This window comes from Drosophila tropicalis, unplaced genomic scaffold (genome assembly GCF_018151085.1).
Source record: "Drosophila tropicalis isolate 14030-0801.00 unplaced genomic scaffold, ASM1815108v1 contig_830, whole genome shotgun sequence".
Lineage (NCBI taxonomy): Eukaryota > Metazoa > Arthropoda > Insecta > Diptera > Drosophilidae > Drosophila > Drosophila tropicalis.
In genome coordinates this window covers 2,006,051-2,015,053 of record NW_027173322.1, presented here as the reverse complement: position 1 = coordinate 2,015,053, position 9,003 = coordinate 2,006,051, and positions in this window count along the sequence as shown.

The following is a 9,003-nucleotide window of genomic DNA, read 5'->3' as shown; positions in this document are numbered from 1 at the left end:
CACGGCATACGCGTAGAGCCCCAAGACGGTATGTTGCCTCTAATCCTCGTCTGTATGACTTCGTCTCCAGCGCATCCGCCCATACTGGCGCGCCGTAGAGCATGGTCGACCTGACGACGTTCATCAATAGTAATCGTTGAGATTGTCCCGGGCCTCTTGTGTTGAGCATGATTCGGCTCAGTGATCTTCCCAGTTCAGCCGCTCTTGCACTCGCGTGCCCCAAGTGTTCTCGGAAACAGAGGCGTGTATCCAAGAAAACACCTAAGTACCGGATTGCTCTAGCTGAGCGGATTGTGCATGTGTCTAGCACAATTTTTGCCTGCTCCACCGTTTTCCTGCTGCTGATAAGAACTGCTTCCGTTTTTTGATCTGCGAGTTCTAGTCCTGCGTCCGCAAGCCACTGTTTTGCTATGGCAATCGATGTGACCGTATTTTCTTCTGCTTCTGAGAGCTGCTTTGCCACGACTACGAGAGCCACGTCATCTGCAAAACCGACGATATGGCAGTCAGTCGGAAGGCTTATTCGTAAAATGCCGTCATACATAGCATTCCACAGTATCGGGCCAAGTACCGAGCCCTGTGGAACTCCACCTCGTACTTCGTGAATTCGATCGCCACTCCTTGTGCTATATCGTAGCTTGCGATTTCGGAAGTAATCCTTTATTAAGGCAATAAGCGGGACCGGTACATGGAACTTGCTTAGCGCCTCGATGATGCGGCTCCAGTTAGCTGTGTTGAACGCGTTCTTCACATCAAGTGTGGTTACTAAGCAGTATTTTTTATTACCGTTTTTCCATCGCTGTCCCTCAATTGATTTTCTCGCTATTTCAACAACTGTTGCCAATGCGTGTATTGTTGATTTGGCCTTGCGAAAACCGAATTGCATCGGCGAGAGATTACCAGCTACAGCAATCGCCCTCTCCAGTCTTGTGCAGATTAGTTTTTCTAACAGTTTGGCTGCAGAGTCTAGCATGCAAAGTGGTCTGTATGCAGACGGATCATCTTGCGGCTTGTTTGGCTTTGGTATTAGCACTAAATCTTGATTTTTCCAAATGTCTGGGAAAATGCATTCCTCAAAGCATTTGGAGTACACTTGGGTAAACTTTTCAGGCTGGAGTCGCACTGCCAGTTTGAGCGCTTTGTTGGGAATCGCGTCCGGACCGGGCGCTTTTTGGTCATGCATTTGTGCAGCAGCCGCTAGCAGCTCATCTGTGCTGACACTTATGTGATCAGTGTGATCCATTTGCAGCATTTCCCTGGGAGCCATATACGAGGTATCGGGGAAGAGCGTTTCCACTATGTTCACCATGTGGCCCTCGCTTGGTGCAGCAGGTCTGACTGCTTTCAGCTTTTTAACGGTCATTTTATACGCCATGCCCCAAATGTCGTTCGACGCTTCATCGCATAGCTGTAGGAAACAACGGCGTTTGCTCTCTTTTATAGCGCGTTTTAGTTCGCGGCGTCTGCTTGCAAATTCATCCCCGAGATGTGTGTAGGTGATGCTGCCCCGCGCTCTTTGGTAGGCGCGCCTTGCGCGCAGGCATTTTTTCCGGGCCTCGGCGATATTGTTGGTCCACCAGTATACATGGGGATGGTGTCTGCTATGAGCCCTGCGGATGGGCATGCTGCAATCGCAAGCTGCAACTACAGATTCCATGATCATTTCTGCCTGCTTGTTGGCATCTCCAGTTAGTTCTGGGATCGCTAGTGATGATGCGAATACTTCAGAGTTTAGTGCATCAACTCTGTACATTTTGCGTTTTTCTTGTACCGCTGTTTGTTGGGCTCGACTGCCAATATTACAAATAATGGCCATGTGGTCGCTGGCAGTGTAGTGGCTGCTTAGCTCCCACTGTATGGCGCTTGCAATCTGGCTGCTGGCAAAAGTCACATCAATCACTGACCCGTAGTCCGCTCTGGTAAAAGTGTAGCTTGTACCAGTATTTAGAATCGCCAGATCTAGTATGGCAAAAGCTTCAAGCAGGCTGCGTCCTCGTGCATTTGTTGAGCTGCTTCCCCATTCGTGGGACCATGCATTAAAGTCTCCAGCAATAACGACTTTTCTTTTACCCCTTGCGTGCGCAGCGAGGTTGTCGAGTCTACTTTCAAACTCTTCCAAACGGAGGCTAGGTGGTAGGTAGCAGCTGTATAGCCAAATATCGCCTAGTTTTGCGCACACATAACCGTCAGAGGAGTATACAGCCTCTGCGGCCGGCGCTCTGTTACTGCAGGCCCATATGGCAGCCTTAGACGTTCTATCCGCAGCCCAAAAACATCCAGTTTGAGTCTTGTAAGGCTCGCTTAGTACTGCTACATCTACGTTTAGCTCGCGTATAGTTTGCGCCAGTAGATCTTGCGCCGCCCCGCAGTGATTTAGATTTAGTTGTAGGATCTTCATCATTTCTTGCTGGCGTCTTGCTCACCTGTGGTTGCCAGCGGGCAACGACGACTACCAGTGTAGTGGCTCACATCTGTGCGTTTTGCGTCTACGCAGTTAAAGCAAACTGGCTTATTGTTGCATGTGGCTGCTTTGTGCTCAGTCTGTCCGCATCTAAGGCACCAGTTTGTGCGGTCTTTGGCACTAGTGCAATTTTCTGCTTTGTGCCCGAAGCATAGACACTTGTAGCATCTTTTTTGGGCATGCCTCTCGCGAATCGGACACATGTCCCAGCCAACTTCTATAAAGCCTTCTTTTAGTAGTTTGGCTGCTATAGTACGCGGCATACTTAAAATGGCCATCTGTTTGCCTCTAAAGGACTTGCGCAAGCCCCTTATATTTACTTGCTCGACGTCATCGCCAATTTTCAGTTACATTGACTTTTTTATTTCCTCTTCTGTCGCTAAGTTGTCGAGGTTGCGCATTTCAAGCCACGCCTCTGCTCCAGCTGCTCGAACTGACGCTTGTTGGCCCAGGACCTGGCTCAAATCCTCGGTCAATTTTTTGCTGTTGGCCTTTCCACCACCCTTGAGTTCAAGAAGTAAATCGCCTGTAGCCGTTTTTCTAGTCCTCTTGACGTTATTTTTAACGTCGTCGAGCTTGCCGTCTGGCCTTCTGGTGACTAGGCTCAGGATTTCGGCATATGTGCAGCCCTCATTTGCTTTGATTAGGATCACCTCCGGTCTGGCTTTCCTCAGAGATGGCTTGTTCACTATCTTTCGTGATACAGTTTGCCATTCCGCAGCTCCATGGGCTGCCTGCGGCTCTGGCGTGCCGACTTTCTGCAGAGTACCTGGCTCCGGATCGCGACGTGCGGTGTTCTGCGCCATTGCTCGCTGTCGCTTTGGTGGGGTATTGCGCTGTTTCCTGCCAAATCTATCTTTTTCGCATCATTTCTGGGCTGTCCAGCATTCAGAGGCGAAGTTTGGGTGGCGATTTCGCTCCTTACCGCATTTACCACCGATTTGCTGCCCATCATTATGTGGCATATCGCTTCGTGTAGCTCCTTCATTCGTACTATTGCGTTCTTGGTGCCGAGATTTATGTGGCGTACTGGTTTTTTACCATCATCTCCTTTATTGAACATCGTGTCCATTTCCCAGATGAGCGATCCCAGCTCGTCTAGCTCTGCCACATTAGATACAACTTCTGGAGAAACGGAAGTCTCCGGGCTGCTGGGAGCTATTACCGGTGTTCCAGCCGTTCCAGGTCGATTAGCGTGAATCGCCAACTTCTCAGTCTCCACGTGAATGGCCTTACCAGGCGGTGACCGCATAATTTTTGGCCGCTTAGCAAATGCCGCATCCAAACTTTGCGCATCTTGCCCCAATGCGTCATCGCAGCGGGCTTGGTGGTCCATTGACAGGACGTAACGCTCCATCTCTCAAAACAACAATTTTGGCGCCAGCGCCTCGGTTGTATTTGAATTTTTGAAATTCGCGGGAAAAAAGAGTGGCGCCTTTTCCCGGTTCAAGCGAGGCTGCAGAGTGGCGCCACCTGCCAGGGCGGCTCCGACTGAGCTTTTTGGCGCTGATCAACACTACGATCACAGCTGTTGGAATTTGTTGCTGCAACGCGGTGGAAGGAAAGTGGAGAAATTTGGCAATTTTTTCTCACCCACACAAGTAAAAGTTGCGAGAGGCGGGAAAAAAGGGTGGCTAGCTACCCCCTCGCCGCACTCTATCACTCGTGCGGCATGTGATATGTGTATGTGTATGTGTATGTGTATGTGTATGTGTATGTGTATGTGTATGTGTATGTGTATGTGTATGTGTATGTGTATGTGTATGTGTATGTGTATGTGTATGTGTATGTGTATGTGTATGTGTATGTGTATGTGTATGTGTATGTGTATGTGTATGTGTATGTTTTTTTTTTTTTTTAATTCTATTTATTTAACAAATTAATTACATATAACAGTGAGGCAACATACATACAGTATACGTACAATACATTAAGATACAATACGTACACTACAGTAATATACAAGAAAAATGACAAGAACTGCTGCGGGACGGCCGAAAGGTAATGCTTCACAGCAGTCGAGTTGTTTTTAATGCCGTACCTCCACCCCTGCCCTCCGGCGTTCGGCTAATCGCAGATCGCGCATCGCATTAGCTGCGAAGGAGTTTACCGCATCCCACTTACGTGGACTCGAGATCATCTCCTCTATCAGGTTATCAACTGTGAGGGTGGTACCCACTTCTTGGAATAGCACTTCCCGTTCGCCAGAGAAGCGATTGCATTCAAACATTACGTGCTCTGCATCTTCAATGACGCCTTCCCCGCACGACGGGCAGAAGGGGGATGCGTCGTGTCCGAAACGGTGTAGGTAATACCTAAAACATCCATGCCCACTGATGAATTGCGTAAGATGGAAATTTACGGCACCGTGTTGCCTACCAATCCACGCACGTACATCTGAAATCATTCTGTGGGTCCAACGCCCCTTGGAGGATTGATCCCACCTCTGCTGCCAGGTGGCTATACTTCTCCTTCTAGCGTCAGCCCTCTTCTCCCTCCTAGATGGCCCATCCTCAAGCGAAGATGCTACTAGTCGAGCTTCCTCTATCTGCAGCTCGATAGGAACCATTCCCGCAATAACCAGTGCGGCGTCGTCGGAGATGGTCCTGAAGCCGCAACATACCCTGAGCGCACTGAGACGATATGCTGCCCGGATACCTCTGGTATAGCTCTCTGTCTTTACTGCATCTGCCCATACCTGTGCCGCGTAGAGAATGATGGATGTTGTAACGCTAGAGAGTAGCAGTCTTCTTTCTTGTCTGGGGCCGCGGGTGTTCAGCATGATTCTCGCTAAAGCCCTCGCTGACTCCAGAGCCTTTGCGTGCACATGCTCCAGATGTTCTCGAAAGCATAGCCGCGTATCCAGCCAAACTCCAAGGTACCGAATAGCCCGCTTCGAGCATATGATAGAGCCCTGTACACTGACCGATGCCGTCTCGACCCGTTTCCTGCTGCTTATTAGGACAAGCTCCGTTTTGTGCGCTGCTAGTTGTAGGCCCACCGAACGCAGCCACTCTGTGATGAGCAAGATCGCCTCGTTTGCCAACGCCTCCGCTTTCGCGACTTCTTTTGCCACTATGACCAGAGCTACATCGTCAGCATATCCAACGGTTTCGCAGCCAGCCGGCAGGTTCAAGCGAAGGATCCCGTCATACATAATGTTCCACAACAGCGGCCCCAAAACGGAGCCTTGGGGTACCCCTGCGGAAACCGAGTATGATGATTGGCCGTTTGTTGTGCTGAAGCACAGTTGCCTGTCCTCGAAGTAGCTCCAGATAATTGCGCGTAGATACTCTGGGACTCCAAAGCTATATAATGCATCCAAAATACATCCCCAGTCTGCAGTATTGAAAGCATTTTTGACATCTAGCGTGACAATCAGACAGTACTCCTTCGTCCCATGCTTCCATCGAGTGCCTTCTATGGCTGCCGCGGCTATACTGACAACCTTGCCGATGGCGTCGACCGTCGATTTGGCTTTGCGAAATCCAAATTGATTGGATGATAGGTCCCCTCCGGCATTTATAGCTCTGTGAAGCCGGGTACATATAAGACCCTCTAGAACTTTGCCCATAGTATCCACCAGGCAGATGGGCCTGTAAGATGAGGCCGTTCCTGCGGGTTTCCCTGGTTTCGGGATCAGAACCAGTTTTTGCCGTTTCCAGATCGTGGGGAAAACTCCTTCATCTAGGCATTTATTGTATGTCTCCAAAAAGAGTCTGGGCGCAGCGCCATTGCCAGTTTGAGGGCCCGGTTGGGGATGGCATCTGGTCCTGGTGCCTTACTCGGCTTTAGTTGGCTTGTTGCGGCCACGATTTCCTGTATTGACACAGGTTCAGTGACATAACTTCCTGCAGCTGGTGTGGCGGGACGTCTACTATGGAGTGAGTTATCCTTACGCGGGAATAATTCTGTGACTATGGAGCTAAGTTGCTCCGCTTCTAAAGGTGTGTGATTTCTATTTGCATATATGCGCTTTACGACGATTTTATACGCCTTCCCCCAGGGGTCTTGCTCTGCTGAGTCACATAGTCTTAGAAAAATTTCCCTCTTAGTTGCCCAAATAGTGTGCTTTAATGTCGTCCTTGCCGAGCTAAATTCGTGCTGCAGCTGCGGCCAGTTTTCAGCATCACGGCGTCTAGCCCTTTGGTATCGTCTCCTGGCTGCAAGACACTTTTTTCGCAAATCGCTGATGTTTTGATTCCACCAATATACAGACTTGTGGTGCCTTGTGTATGCACCACATTGCTGCATGCCCGCATCGCATGCTCTCTCGACCATTTTGGAGATACGGTGAGCCATAACCTCTGCTTCATCCTGTTCCCAGTCGCAGCTATTGAGTGCCGCTGTAAATTCCTGCAAGTTAAGCGTGTTTATCTTATATTTTTTATCTTGAGTATCATTAGCATTTGGTGGGCGGCCAGGTTCTTCCACTGCAAAAACGATGGCCTCGTGGTCACTTGCAGTATAAGTATCGCTTATTTTCCATGACGACGATGGATAAAGGCCGCTGCTGGTGAAAGTGAGATCTATAATTGATCCCATTCCTGCGCGCCTGAACGTAAATTGAGAGCCACTGTTTAATAGGACAACGTCTGCGGCAGCAAACGTCTCTAAAAGTACACGCCCTCTTGCATTGGTAAAGGGGCTGCCCCACTCTACCGCCCACGCGTTGAAGTCGCCGCCAACAATAACGCGGTTGTGGTTTCTTATATCCGTAATCAGCTCGTCCAATGACCTACTATAGCCTTCCAGCGAGAGGCTTGGTGGCAAATAGCAGCTGTAGACCCAAAAGTCATTTATATGAGCACGCACAAAATGCTCAGCTGCCCACACAGAATACTGCGAGCAACGCTGCGACCGCACGTTGCAAGTCCAGATAGCCGCCTTGGATGAGAGGCTCCTGCTCCAGTTGCTGTCCTCGCTACACCTATAAGGTTCGCTAATTAACACCGCGTCTGTGTTTAACTCAAGCACTGTTTGCGTTAGCAATGCTTGCGCCGCCTCGCAATGATTTAGATTTATCTGTAAAAATCTAATCTTCTTTGTGGTGGGACACCGTCTTGGGACTTTTCTTGGTCCATGCAGGGCAATTCTGGCCTCCGGAAACGTGGTCCAACTGGTCAAGGCCCTTTTCTAGGCACAAAAAACATTTAGCCTTGTTGTGGCACTCTTTTATCTTGTGGTCGTTCTGCCCACATCTCAGGCACCACTTGCTTCTGTCGACACGCCTATTGCATCTGGCTGCGATATGCCCAATTTCCAGGCACTTATAGCACCTCACTGGGGTCTCATTTATGCGGATCCTGCATACGTTAAAAACTACTTTAACGGTACCAGCTTTAAGCAAAATCTCCGCCACGTGTGCTGGGATACACAGAATGGCTTTCTGAGTCCCCGAGCGCAGCGGACGCAGACTCTTTACAGCATCATGGGGTAGATTTATGCTCAGTTCAGCAGAAATCGCATTGATTATCTCGTCTACAGTAGTTTCATCGTCCATGTCTAGAATCTCCAGCCGGGTACGGTGGGTGAGGGTATGGGCTTCTGCCTTGCCATTCAGTGCCACATCGATATCTCCTTTAATCCGCTGCAAATTATCGGCACTACCCTTGATCTCTAGAAGAAGGTCGCCCCTTGCTGTTTTTCTCACTTTTTGGACACATTCGCCAACGGCTTTGAGCTTTGCATCCTCGCTCCGTGTCACCAGTTTTAGGATGTCACTATATGACATGTCGCCCTTCTTTTCGACGATGATAGCATTTGGTCGCTGCCTCTGCTTTGTATGCCTTCTCGGTTTTGAAGCTACTACGTGCCATTCGGCACCGCCAGCAGCAGGCTCTTTTGCAGTACTGATCTCACCAATATGTGCACTTTTTTTGCTCTTTTGCTGGCACACAGCTTTGAGTCACCACTTCATCCCTTGGGCGTTTAGGAGAATCGCCGATTGGGGGCTTACCACGGAGTCTACTCACGGCCATGGCCACGCCGGGCGCTTGATCTGACTCAGCAGACTTTCTCTCATTGCAGACGGTCAGCTGGCCGTCGAACACCTTTTGGCACAGGAGTTCTTGCAGCTCCTTCATTCTCGTGATGGCTTGTTTGGTGTTGACATTGACGTGTCGGACGGCCTTTGTCATGAACACCTCTACTAAATCCCCGAGGAGCTTACCCAATTCATCGAGTTCAGGGATATTCGATGCCAGTGGAGCTACCGGTGCCGCATCCGAGCACTCGACTCTTTGCGTTGACGCTGGTGCCACAATTAGTTGCTGGCCATTCTCTTGTGGAGCTGTAACCCGAGGCGGAGTCCGGCCCAGACGTGAGCTCTTCCTGAAAGCAGCCTCTTCCACTGCCTCAGCAGAATTCGCACCAACCATACTAGATTGGCACTACCGAGACAAGGTTTAACAGTCAGGCGCTATCCGTTACTTTAAAATTTGAATTTGAGTTTTCAAATTGGCGCCCAAAAAACTCCCTGGCGCCCTCTGTCAGATACAAGGGCCCGACCCCTGCGTTTCCCAACACTGGCCTTGGTCAGC